This window comes from Schistocerca serialis, chromosome 9 (genome assembly GCF_023864345.2).
Source record: "Schistocerca serialis cubense isolate TAMUIC-IGC-003099 chromosome 9, iqSchSeri2.2, whole genome shotgun sequence".
Classification (NCBI taxonomy): Eukaryota; Metazoa; Arthropoda; class Insecta; order Orthoptera; family Acrididae; genus Schistocerca; species Schistocerca serialis.
This window is the reverse complement of record NC_064646.1, coordinates 367,615,374-367,629,329: the sequence shown is the minus strand read 5'-3', so window position 1 is coordinate 367,629,329 and position 13,956 is coordinate 367,615,374. Positions and strand designations below refer to the sequence as shown.

The following is a 13,956-nucleotide window of genomic DNA, read 5'->3' as shown; positions in this document are numbered from 1 at the left end:
GTGTTTCTGGTCAGATGAGTATTGTGTAATATCAACAGCAGCAGAAAATGGTATGACAGGAGTAGGATTTGTTATGAGTTGGAAGGTAGGGCAGAGAGTGTGTTACTATGAACAGTTCAGTGATAAGGTTATTCTTATCAGAATCAACAGCAAACCAATACTGACAATGATAGTTCAGGTTTAAATGCCAATGTCACAAGCTGAAGATGAAGAGATAATGTATATGGGGATATTGAAAGGGTAAAATGGTATGTAAAGGGAGATGAAAATCTAATAGTCATGAGGGATTAAAATGCAGTTGTAGTGGAAGGAGCAGAAGGAAAGGTTACATGAAAATATGGGCTTGGGACAAGGAATTAGAGGAGAGAGACTATTTGAGTTCTGTAATAAATTGCAGCTAGTACTAGCGAATATTCTGTCCAAGAATCACAAAAGGAGGAGGTATACTTGGAAAATGCCAGGTGATATGGGAAGATTTCAGTTAGATTACATCATGGTCTGACAGAGATTCCAAAATCAGATGCTGGATTGTAAGGTGTACCCAGGAGCAGATAAAGACTCAGGTCACAATGTAGTAGTGATGAAGAGAAGACTGGATTTTAAGAGATTATTCAGGAAGAATCAATATGCAAAGAAGTGGGAAACAGAGGTACTAAGGAATGACAAGATATGCTTGAAGTTCTCTAAGGCTGTAGATACAGCAGTTAAGAATAGCCCAGTAGGCAGTACAGTTGAAGAAGAATGGACATCTCTAAAAAGGGCAATCACAGAAGTTAGAAAGAAAAACGTAGGTGCAAAGAAGGTAACTGTGAAGAAGCCGTGGGTAACAGAAAAAATACTTCAGTTGATGGATGGAAGATGGAAGTACAAAAATGTTCAGGGAAATTCAGGAATATAGGAATACAAGTCACTGAGGAATGAAATAAATAGGAAATGCAGGGAAGCTAAGATGAAATGGCCGAGTGAAAAATGTGAAGAAATTGAAAAAGAAATGATTGTCAGAAGGAACTGACTCAGCATATGGGAAAGTCAAAACAACCTTTGATGAAAGTAAAAGCAAGGGGGGAACATTATGACTGCAATGGGAATTCCACTATCAATGTTAAATGCAGAGGAGAGAGCAGATAGGAGTAAAGAGTATATTAAAGAGTCTGTGAAGGGGAAGATTTGTCTGATGTGATAGAAGCGAAACAGGAGTCGATATAGAAGAAATAGGGGATCCAGTATTAGAATCAGAATTTAAGAGAGCTTTGGAGGACTTAAAATCACATAAGCGACAAGAGATAGATAACATTCCATCAGAATTTCTAAAATCATTTGGGGAAGCGGCAGCAAAACGAATATTCACATTCATGTGTAGAATGTATGAGTCTGGGGACATACCATCTGACTTTCAGATAAATGTCATCCACACAATTCTGAAGACTCCATGAGCTAACAAGTGTGAGAATTATTGCACAATCAGCTTAACAGCTCATGCATCCAACTTGCTTATAAGAATAATATATAGAAGAATGGGAAAGAAAGTTGAGGGTGTGTTAGATGACAATCACTTTGGCTCAAGGAAAGGTAAAGGCACCAGAGAGGCAAATCTGATGTTGCAGTTGATAACGAAAGCAAGAATAAAGAAAAATTCAGACACGTTTATAGGATTTGTCAACCTGGAAAAAGGGTTCAAAAATGTAAAATGGTGCAAGATGTTCAAAATCCTGAGAAAAATAGGGGTAAGCTATAGGGAGAGATTGGTAATGTACAATATGTACAGGAGCCAAGAGGAAAGAATAAGAGTGGATGACCAAGAACAAAATGCACAGATTAAAAAGAGGTAAGACAGGGATGTAGTCTTTTGTCCCAACTATTCAATTTGTACAGCAAAGAAGCAAAGATGGAATTGTAATTGTAATTATAATTTTATTTATCCTGTAGATCATACATTGTGTGCAGAGAAGCACATGATGATACAGGACAAGTAAAAAATGGAGATCAGATGATACATGGTTAAAATGATTATGACAGTGCTCTTATAGCGTTAAAAAATACTTGTGTAATGCCAAGAAGCAGAAAAGTGTATAGGTGGATGTCTTGTGGAAAATTCAGAATTGCACACTATTTCTAAATAAGTTCACATTATTAGGGGAAACAAACACATAGGCAAATAACATGGATAATTCAAAAGTACCCTATACACTGAAAAATCCATTAATAAAGTAAAACAGTAAAGGTGACACACTTCTGTATTAAGGTGTTCGGGTTTACATACAAAGTACAGAACATAGGCAGAACAAATTTTTATGTTTTGGGATATTCATCTATACTATAACAACACTTCTACAATAAATATTTGTGCACAGCAGTTTCAAATTTTGAAGTATCTTTATTTTGTTTTTAATGTTATTAGGCAGCTTGCTGTACAGTCTGTTTTGTTTGCAGTGGTCCATTCTGTTTTAGTGTTGTGTATGTGTGTTGAACATGTATATCCTGCTTTCTCATTGTGTTATATAGATGGATACTCTGGTTAGTCGATACAAGACTGTTGCTATTTTCTAAGACTTTCCTAACAAATATTATTACTTGGAAGATATATAGACATGGTAGTGGAAGGATGTGAAGTTTCTTAAATAAGGGCTTGCATGAGCTTCTTGCGACAGCATTTTCTAGGACTCTTACAATTCTCTTTTGACATATTAAACAAATTTTGCTGGCAGATGCATTTCCCCAAAAGATTATGCCATATCACAGTAAAGATTCTGCCTGAGTGAAGTATACATTTTAAGTGTCTTTTTCGATGTGCAATCAGAAAGAATTTTGATAGTTTAACAAATGGTATTCAATTTATTTGTAATGGATTTTGCATGTTGAATCCATCTTGGATCTTCTTGGATCCATATTCCGAGAAATTTTGTAGAGCTTTCATCTTCAAGGGTTCTGGTAAACAACTCTATGTATGCTGTTAGTGGGCATTTATTCTGCACTGTGTGTATGTGCATTGTAACTGGTTTTTTTTAGTGCTAAATCGTCCCCAGAAAATCAGTCTGTAATGTGAGTGGTACACTTTTTAATCTCATGCAGCAATTCTTCTCTGGTCCTTTCTTTTATTATTACATTTAAGTCATCTGTGAATTTTATGTAATTATGACTTGGACTGGTTGATTTTAAGTCATTTACAAAGAGTAGGAACAGAATTGGCCCTAGAATGGAGCCTTGTGGTACAACATACTTAATGCTCTGCTTTTCTGAGCAGTAGGACTTTATCTTGTTCCCGTTTTGGATACCAAGCTCAACTACTTGCTCTCTGTTTTGAAGATATGATTTAATCCACTCATAGGTTGGGCTCCTGATATCTACAGATTTAAGTTTCTTAAGCAAGATGTTGTGATTGATGGCAGTGAATGCTTTAGAGAGCTCTAGAAATATGGCTGAGATTGCAGCTCAGTTTCTGTACTCAGGGAGAGAGAGTTTTTGAGCTGTGTGATCTCCAAAGCCTGTGTTTAGTGTTTTTATTTTACAGTTCATTTTTACATTTACAAATATCTGGTCAATGGTGGTAGATTAAGTCTTTGTAATACAAACTGCTGTTTCTACAGTAGATTTCATGTTAAATGTTTGCAAGAGATTCAGGAATTCATTCTTTTCTTTGGTGTCCTTTGCAAAGTTGGTATTAAAATCACCACATAGAATAACTCTTCTGTTTTTTGTGTTGGCCTGTTAAGTGAATACTCCAAACTTTTTAGGAAAGTAATTGTCACCAGTTGGAGGTCTGTATTAACAAATAGTTTAGTGTCCACTATCTCAACTCCTGATAGCTCTACATCTTTTTCCTCCATTATTTCAACAGGAAATTTTATATTTACAAAGTTTATATTATTTCTTATGAATATAAAACTGCCAACATGTTTAAGAATTTTTCTACAGTAATAACCACCTATCATAAAGTTAGGTAGGGACACAATATGTAACTTGTCCTCATCAAACTAATGTTCTGTGAGACACAATAATAAGGTAGTTTTTAATGTGTTTTCTAAGAGGATTTAGATTTTGCTTATTTTACTAGTTAGTGACTACACATTTTGATGGAAAAGAACCAAGTTCATATTCTTCTGTTTTACCTGTGAGTTTAGGAATAAGTTGTTACTGTGACTTATCTGTGAGTTGGCAGGCTGATTTTCACATTTTAATTTTTTTTCCTGGCTTGAAACCATAAAAACCTGTCATGTATTTTGCCTTTGGCTCCTCCTTAAGCTGTGCTGTGCTGCTGCTCCAGTTCTTGTTGATTCTGCTGCTGTTACTGTTGTTGTTGTTACTGCTGCTGCCGCTGTTGCTGCTACTGCTTAAAAGAAAGATTCAGAAGTGGGATTAAAATTAAAGGCAAAAGGATATCAATGATATGATTCGCTGATGGCATTGCTATCCTGAGTGAAAGTAAAGAAGAATTACATGATCTGCTGAATGAAATAAACAGTTTAATGATCACAGAATATGGATTGAGAGTAAATTGAAGAAAGAAGAAAGTAAGGAGAAATAGCAGAAATGAGAACAGCAAGAAACTTGACATCAGGATTGATGGTTACATAGTAGATGACGTTAAGGAATTCTACTATCTAGGCAGCAAAATAACCAGTGATGGATGGAGCAAGGACATCAAAAGCAGACTAGCACTGGCAAAAAGGGCCTTCCTGGCCAAGAGAAGTCTATTAATATGAAACATAGGCCTTAATTTGAGGAAGAAGTTTCTGAAAATGTACATTTGGAGCACAGCTTTGTATGGTAGTGAAACAGAAAAGAATAAAACATTTGAGATGTTATGCTATAAACGAATGTTGAGGATTAGGTGGACAGTCAAGCTGAGGAATGAGGAGGTTCTGCACAGAATCAGAGAGGAAATAAATATGTGGAAAACACTGAACAGAAGAAGGGACAGGATAATAGGACAAGTGTTAAGGCATGACGGAATGATTTCCATGGTAACAGAGTGAGCTGTAGGGGTTAGAAACTGTAGACGAAGATCGATATTAGAATACATCCAGCAAATAATTGAGGATGTAGGCTGCAAGTCCTACTCTTGAGATGAAGAGGTTGGCACAGGACTGGAATTCCTGCTGGGCCACATCTAACCAGTCAGAATACTCATGGGGGGGAAAAAAAGAGAGAGAGAGAGAGAGAGAGAGAGAGAGAGAGAGAGAGAGAAAGAGAGAGAGAGAGAGTGGGTTGTGTTGCCTACATAGAATGCAGCACAGTGGTTGCGGCTTAGCTTGTAGATCATGACAGGTTTCACGGGTGGCCCTGCCTTTGATGGGATGGCGATGAAGTTTGTGACAGTCCTGCCACAAGCATTACCTATCCCATCAAAGGCAGGTCTACATGTGAAACCAGTCATGAGATCTACAAGCTAAGCTGCAACCACTGTGTTGCATTCTACGTGGGCACGACAACCAACAAGCTGTCTGCCCGCATGAACGGCCATCGATAAACTGTGGCCCAGAAACAGCCGGACTACCCTGTTGCTGAGCATGCTGCCCAACATGACATCCTCCATTTTGATGACTGCTTCACAGCCTGTGCCATCTGGATCCTTCCCAACAACACCAGCTTTTCTGAATTATGTAGGTGGGAAATCTCCCTGCAATATATTCTACATTCCCGTAACCCTCCTGGTTTCAACCCTTATTAAACACTGTTATTACCCATCTAGCCCCTTCCCTGTTCCCATCCCAGCACTAAATGGCCCTCTATTCCATCAATGTACCCAGTCTTCTTACTGCTCTTCTTTTCCGCTACCCCCCCCCCCCCCCCCCCCCCCCCCCCCCCCCCCCCCCCCCATCCCTTGTCTAACCTACAGACTGCAACTAGTTGCCCCACTCTCCATCTCATCCCTGCACATTCCAAGCAGCACTTTACCCTCACCCATGCCTACCCTAGTACACTTTACCCTTCCAACCCTTACCCTGGTATCCCTGCTACTCCCATCCCCAGCCTCCTCCATACACCCACCTGGTTGCATCTGCCATAATGCCCTGCTGCTCACAGTCTGGTTTCAGCTGCCAGAGACTGTGGTCATGTGTGTGTGAGTTGCATTTGCCCGAGTGTGTGCATATGTGTATGTTGTCTTATTATGACGAAGGACTTATTGACCGAAAGCTAATTGTGTGACAGTCTTTTTGTTGTGCCTTTCTGTGACTCAACATCTCCGCTATATGGTGAACAGCAACTATCCTTTTCATTATATTGATACTTGTTTCATTCATCTTTTTCGTGGTACAAGGATTAAATAGGGGCAATTCTCCTGGGTTTTTCTTAGTAAAGGAACATTTGTAAACAGAGTTAAGCAGTTCAGCTTTTGTTTTGCTTCCCTCAATTTCAGTTCCTGTCTCATTCACTAGGGACTGGACACTAACTTTGGTGTGACTAATGGCCTTTACATGCAACCAGAATTTCTTTGGGTTCTGTGAATGATCACTTGACAGTATTCGAACACAGTGGTCATTGAAGGCGTCAGGCATTGCTATCTTGACAGACAGCCAAACATGTTTCATTCAGCATCTTTTTATCTAAAGCCCAACACTTTGTTTTACACCTATTATGGAGTAATACCTGTTTCTATAAAAGCTTCTTTACAGTGATTGTATACCATGTAGATTCCCTCCCATTATGAACTGTTATACTGGGTACATACCTATCCTGTGTGTGGTCAACTATTCTTTTAAACTTGAACCAGCGTTCCTCTACATGCTCCTGCCCTGTGCTGAAAGTTTCAAATTCCTCACTGAGATATGACATAACTTATTTTTTATCTAGTTTACCAAACATATATATGTTTCTGCTTGTTTTATTTGTCCTTTGTATTTTGATGATCATTGTTGCTACAACCACACATGGTCACTGATACCAGTTTAGATGTGGACATCCTCAAAGTGGTCAGGTCTGTTTGTTGCCATTAGATCCAATATGCCTCCATCATGAGTAGGGTTCCTAACTATCTGTTCTAGGCACTTTTCAGAGAAGGCATTTAGTAAAGTTTCACAGGATGTCTTATCATGCCCACCACTAGCAAAACTGCAAGTTTCCCAATTAATTGTTGGATGATTAAAGTCTCCAATGATGATTACAGTATGATTGAGGAACTTATGTACAAGTGAACTGAGGTTTCTCCTTGATTTTTTGGCTACACCAGGAAATGAGTCTGGTGGGCAACAGAAGGATCCAATTATCATTTTATGCCATGCCTGATACTGAGTTTTGCACAGACAATCACATATGCAGCTTCAGTTTCTACCTCAGTGCATCTGAGTTTCTTGTCTACTGCAACAAATACACCTCCATTTCCCATTTGCCTATCCTTTCAACATTCACTTATATTCTCCCCAAAGATCTTACTGCTATCAATGTCAGGTTTCAACCAGCTTTCTGTACCTAGTATTATGTGAGCTTCACTGCTTCTCATGAGCACTTCAAACTCTGGCAGTTTACTATTAGGATATTAATATTCTCATCTGCCAAGCATCTTTTTTGATCTTACATTGATGATGATGATGATGTTTGGTTTGTGGAGCACTCAACTGTGCTGTCATCAGCACCTGTTTAAAGTCCCAATTATTTCACAGTCCTATCTAGCTACTGTCACTCATGATGATGATGCTTCAGTTCCTGGACAGAGAAAATCCCCAACCCGGCCAGGATCTAACCCAGGACACAATCTTACATCTATGCTTCTAGCTTTCCTACAGCTATTGTTATCTGTATTGGATGAAGAGATGTCTAAAAAAAAAAAAAAAAAAAAAAAAAAAAAAAAAAAAAAAAAAAAAAAAAAAAAAAAAAAAAAACAACCTGTGTGCGCCCATTTAGGGGACCCTACAGTTGTCAACCCAGTGTTCAAGTCCAGGAAGTTGCAGCTTAGCTTGTCACAGAACCTTTGAAGTCCCTGGTTCAGGCCCTCCACTCAGCTTTGAGCCAAAGGGCCACGATCAGTTCTCAGGACAATGCTGCAAATTGTGAGCTTCACTTATGTGCAAGGCTGGTCTTCTCAACCTTCTCTGCCAGTCGTTGTAATGACCCCGAAATAACGCCTGAGCCCAGACGACAGCATCATTTATCATTTATTCCAACTTGCACCACAGTCTGCAACTGATAGCACCATTTTATTAGACCATGGCCGATTTCTTGTCCTATCCTCACCTTATCCTACCCTTCTTTGCTAACAGTTTTATATGTTTATAGTAGTTCTGTGATGTTTCTGACATATCCAATACCATTGTGCTATTTAATGGTCTATGGACGAATAAATAAGAGAGAGTGTGGGTGGAGGGGGGTAGAGGGGGGCGGGGGGGGGGGGGGAGAGAGAGAGAGCGAGAGCGAGAGAGAGAGAGAGAGAGAGAGAGGAGAGAGAGAGAGAGAGAGAGAGACAGACGTGGGGGGGGGGGGGGAGATGACAATCTGACAATGTGTGACAACCAAAGTCTTCATTCAAAGTCTCGTTCTAATATACATCAATATCAGTGATATAGTTTATAGATACTCTGTTCCCTTGGCAGATTCATTCCTCAGATGTACAGTTCATAATTACTACTCATTAACAGTGCACATGATGCTTTGTGATAAGTCAATTTTGTTTGTTTCCAACATTAATGGGGCTGTTGTCGTAATACTATCATTTAATAAGACCAAGTTGCTTTGACACTTGGCCTATTTCATTCAAGTACGACCTCAAAACGGCGAGAGTGAAATTTTATTTTGTGCTGCCAATGTTGAACTAACCCTAGCACCACGCTAATGAAGGGGAAGAAAAAAGGTGAAAATGTTCTGTCCAATTATGTGCCTCACGAGAGGAGGTTTCCATTGGTCTCTTTTTTCTAAATAAAAAGGAGAATCTTAAATATACTTGTTTCACACCCATGAGAATCGTCTCACTTTTGGGTCTATGGAAGGGAAAAAAAACTTAATCTAATCCAATGGTAAGACAGGGACATGAAACTGTTCCAGGTTTAGTACCAATGCACATGCTCGCAGTTTATTTATTTATTTTTTTGTAAGAAAGAAAGATGTATTTCGGGTAACGCCACTACAAGATACAATGTACAACAGAACTATGTTGTGAGACCCAAGTGAAGACTCACTTGTTACTAACGTAATCTAGTTGTCACTTAAAATACCGAAAAACATAGCAGAGCTTCCGTTCATCTACGAAATAAAGCTATAAACTGAGTGAACGTGTTCTTCTAACTGCCTGGACCTACGTCTAACTTTCTTATCCTTTTGACATTATGACGAGCAACTCTGCAAAAACCAAGTCGTCATCGTTCAAGACTAAAATTTTTGAGTACTTGTCAAACTCTTTCTCTAGCTAACTTGTCTCAAGCACGAAATCGCCGAATAGTTTATCCGTGTTCATGTACGATATGCATAAAAAAACACCTTATATGTGTTCAGCATGTAGCCATATTTAAAAAATTAATTTGCGACTTGAAAGCAAAATGACTCGTTCCACATCGTTAAGATTTATCGTCCAAGTGATCCAAGGAAGAGAAACTAATAATACTCAGGTTCGACGCTGTTCCGGCGTTAACCAGCAGTCTCTAGAGCACGTATAAGGGGTGAGATACTGATAAACATCTCTCTCTCTCTCTCTCTCTCTCCTCTCTCTCTGGCACCAAAATAACGTCCTATTGCTTCGGTCTGCCACAAAAATTCTTGTTACAGGAACACATGTCTTAATCCACCCTACTTAAAACTTCAAATGTGGCAAGGTTAACGCACGAAGAATGACTATGGCGCACATTCTTAGAGGGATTTGTACTTCCGCATGAAGTTACACAGCTTTGGGAAATGGTAGTAAACTGAAAATAAAAACGAAAGATGAATAACCTTTGCGTAGGTATATCGACTGAACCATATCCAGTGTCACGCGTCAGGTCAATATAAAGTCGCTCCTTCTAGTAGTGCTACGAAGCTACAGAATTACCGAAAGCATTATTGGTATGTACACAAGTTTAAACGGCGCGGCGTTCTGGACAAGTGAAAAACAGCACTAGCTAGACCACAATATGGCGCCTTTTCTCATGTGTGAATCGAGACATACAGTACAGCAAATCTTAAGTGATTACAAGTGAAGCAGAAGTAAGATATCTTTGATTAGCGACGCTGTTGGCGTGGAATTTTATTCAAAAGTAGGTATAGAATGCTGTGGTTTCAAGTAATATTTCTTTCGTAAGTTCGAGTTTTCTGAATGGCCTATCGGTAAGTTCAGTACAGTAGAAGTACAATGTCTTCGTATAAAGGCCGGATTTGATACTTGAATTTACAACAATGTAGCTGAGAAGATGTGTAGAAAGTCAGACTTTTGTTGATATTTAAATACGGTGGACTATAAACTGTTTAAACACACTTTGTACAGTGATTTTGAATTACCCAACGCTTTGGTAAATCCTGGATCACCTGTGAAGTATTAAATTTACCGCTTATGTAGTTTTTTACGTGATAGTTTACCGTGTTATGTAGTTCTAGACCTGAAAACTTTGCTTCACAAGGCAAGACTTTTGTAAGGCTTAAATTGTACTGTTGGTCCCATACCTTTGCGTATGATTGGCTCAAAGTTTTGATTCTACCACATTTGTGTATAGCTTCATAAACCTTTGAGACACGTGCAATAACCTAATGATGATAAGCACTCGACGCGTAGAATGATTGTAGATTACGTAATGTATTTTATGTATTGACCACTAGTTACTAAATGCCCTCATATTCTTCAATGTCACTTTGTACTAATTTGATAATTCGTGAACAGTATCAGCAGCAGATCCTCAAGAAGTCCATAGAAGTTACGTTTAATTATTATCTATATAAACTGTTGGCTGCATTGTGAGAAATTTAACTACAGTTAATGAATATTTGTATGTTGTGTGAGAAGTAGACTTAGATTATATGCATTACAGAGTTGTTAAGTTAGGACCTACATATCACCATCTGATATCATCGAAATTTTAATTGGAAAAAGATAGCTTTAATAAAATACGACTATTATGCATGAGGAGAGTGTCACGGGGACAATTGAATCTACTGATACCAGATGTTGGCTTTGTTCTGATGATAATGATGACGATGTGGTTTGTGACATCATACATGCATAGAAAGGAAGAGAATGTAACAATAACAATATTTTCTGTTTTCGATTCTGTTGTATTTTTTGAAATGTTGGTTGTTGTGACAGGCCGAACTGTTGCTTAATCAGAGGCATAGGTTAGTGACTTGTGTGTTGGTAAAGCCAGTGGTGAGAGTATGAAATTTTAGCTGTGGTGACGAATTGTTCTCTAACTAGGGTGAGGTATATGTTAGAATGAAAGATTACAGTTTAGATGCAAGTTGACGAAGCGGTATCGAACAATTCAGTTAATGCAAAGATATACCTCAGATGTCATGTTCTATGCTTAAATATGGGATATCATAGTCTTTGATGAAATCAATGCTTTGTATTTGATCAATCAGCTGCTTTGGTAATCATTTTTCTCAAATCTCATTGTACTCTGTTGTGGGGTGTTGATTATTTTTGACATGTTAAAATATTTTGTCTCATTGGGGTTTGAATCCAGATACATTCCTATTGCAGGAGGATTCTACCTATTGTATTGCCTGAGCATGACTCATGACCAGTGCTTAACTTTGCCAGTATTTTTTCTCCATCCCTTAAAGACTCAACAAAAACTTCTGTGAGGTGGGACTGACAGTTCTTCTACTAGCGATGCTAATCCCACAGCATCATGTGAAAGTCTGTCTGGAGTTTGGAAGCAGTAATGAGAAGCTTGTTCCAGCTATGAGCTTGTTCAACATGACTGACAACATGGGAAAGGCAAATGTCTGAATTTGATTTCCAGTATGGCGGGGTTTGGTCGTTCAGAATTACGTTGTTCAATAATTTGGATGACACGTCCTCTAACATGGACATGCATTAAACAGAAACCTGGGAGAGAACAATTTTTTATTTTTATTTTTTTGTGAGTATTATTTATTTTTTATCTGAAGGCCTTTGCTCGTGTGCTTTATATTACCTTAGACTGGGCAATGATAATAAGTGGTGTGTGTTCCAAGAAACAAATCAGGCTTTACTGATAATCATTCATTGACATACAGGTAGCAGCAATTTTCAGTTTTTATAGAGTTCATCTATAGAGTTCATCTCTCTATGTCGAAGATATGATTGGGTACTGACCGTATGGCTGCCCCTGCAGACTGTAACAGTAGATGTGAGTTGGCTCCTATTGCTGAAATTGCATTTGAACCAGTTAGAGCCACCACACTCTTCCTTACTACTGGAAGGTCCCAGTCTACCATGTATAGACTGAGAGACATATTTGCAGTGGGAAGCAGGGACAAAGAATCTTGAGACACTGTAATAAACATATTTTCCAGAAATGATTTAGAGCAGTGGCCAAGACATCCAACCAAGGAGGAAAATGTATTGGATTTGCCAGCAACGAATAGGCCCTAAGTTTTATGTTTGGTGAACACAAATGTAGAGATCAATTGCCACAAGGGTACCTTAGCATCACTGATCACTGATGTCAAAGTAAAAGTCAAATGATTGGAAACTAACTGAGCAGTGGAGGATCTCTGGCAGAAATTGACACACTGTAGGCTGTATGCTAGATGTTAGTGTCACAGAAGATAGTGATAAAGGGTATGGACTCTCAGTAGTCCAATAAGAATATTAGAAAAGCTAATAGAAAAATAGAAAAACTGTATAGCAGATTTAAATGAAGGAGATTGAAGTCGAAACAAGCATACAGAAATTGTGCGAGAAGCCTTGAATGGGTTAGAAAGAAATGTCTTTACCTTCTGTGCTAGGAAAAAACTTTTTAGTGTTTAGGTGCTCCTTAAAATGTCTTAAATAAGTTGTCTATTGTCATTGCTGATACAGTACCGAACTGGAAAATGATAAAATATGGTGGAAAAATTTAATTTTTTCTACCTAAATTGTTTTATGAAATATCATAATGCAATTTTTATGTATGACCATTGCGGTACCCCGACAATCAGAAGATAACAGCTAATGATCCAACTGCAAATGAATATCATCCCAGTCCAATATCAAGAAACATATACAGGGTGGTCAGAAACAGGCTGCAAAGTTTGCATGGATGTTGCAGGGTGGGTTGTACTAATGTTTGAATGTTGTTTCAGCGTTATTAACATTTAAGTTAACCAATCAGTCTGTTGCATGCACAAGTTCAATCTGCCTGCCAGAGACAGTGGCATCAAATGTGTTCTTCATTTGGTTTTCTAAAACTGAACAAGGGACAGATACAAACATTGGACATGGGATGGTACCAAGGATGTTGCAGGGTGGGTTGTACTAACAAAAAAAAATCAATATGTTTGAATGTTGATTGCCAACATTTGAACAGTCTTGTGCGCATCATCTACGCTATGAGAACAACTGACACTAATTGTATCTGGTGGGCTGCTTGGATTTGCACATGTGTGAGTCTGATTACGTAACTTCAATGCAAATTGTCTCAGAAATGGAGCAACATGGTTTTGTTGTTGTAGCTTTTTCTTTCTATTTTTATAATGAAGTTGGTAAATATACCATCCATTCCAGCAGCTTTCCTGTTTTTGAGGGATTTGATTACTACATAAAGTTTCTCCTCTGTGAAAGGTATGAGGAGATTAGTGTCTTCTATCTTTTTTCACTCTTGTCCCTGAGTCATTTATTTATTTATTTAAACATGGGATTAAATAGTGTATTTTCTGTGTGTTTCTTTATGTACAACACTACTTGGAAGGTCCTGGTTTGAGATGACTGCTGCTTTAGATTTTCTATAGTTCTCATCCACATTTTCTAGCATGATTCAGTAACTGATTGTAAGATCCTGTCTCACAGGGCTGGGTTGTCCATTTTTTTTTATATTCCCTATCTAGGTATTCCACATACTTGTCCCCCTGCAAGTCCGAATGTTAGAATAGGTCTGA

At 38.4% G+C, this 13,956-nt stretch overlaps 1 protein-coding gene across 2 annotated transcripts in view; it reads left to right on the top strand.

Annotated features, from left to right (window-relative positions):
* Positions 1-10,030: 10,030 nt before the first annotated feature.
* The window catches only part of LOC126419135 (receptor-interacting serine/threonine-protein kinase 4-like), a 111,158-nt gene continuing 107,232 nt past the window's right edge, over positions 10,031-13,956 (top strand). Inside the window, exon 1 of one of the 2 annotated variants that reach the window (XM_050086242.1) lies at positions 10,031-10,157. The gene's annotated coding sequence lies outside the window, so the exon portion shown is untranslated. The remainder of the gene's footprint in view (positions 10,158-13,956) is intronic. The other variant, XM_050086241.1, reaches the window with a different exon arrangement.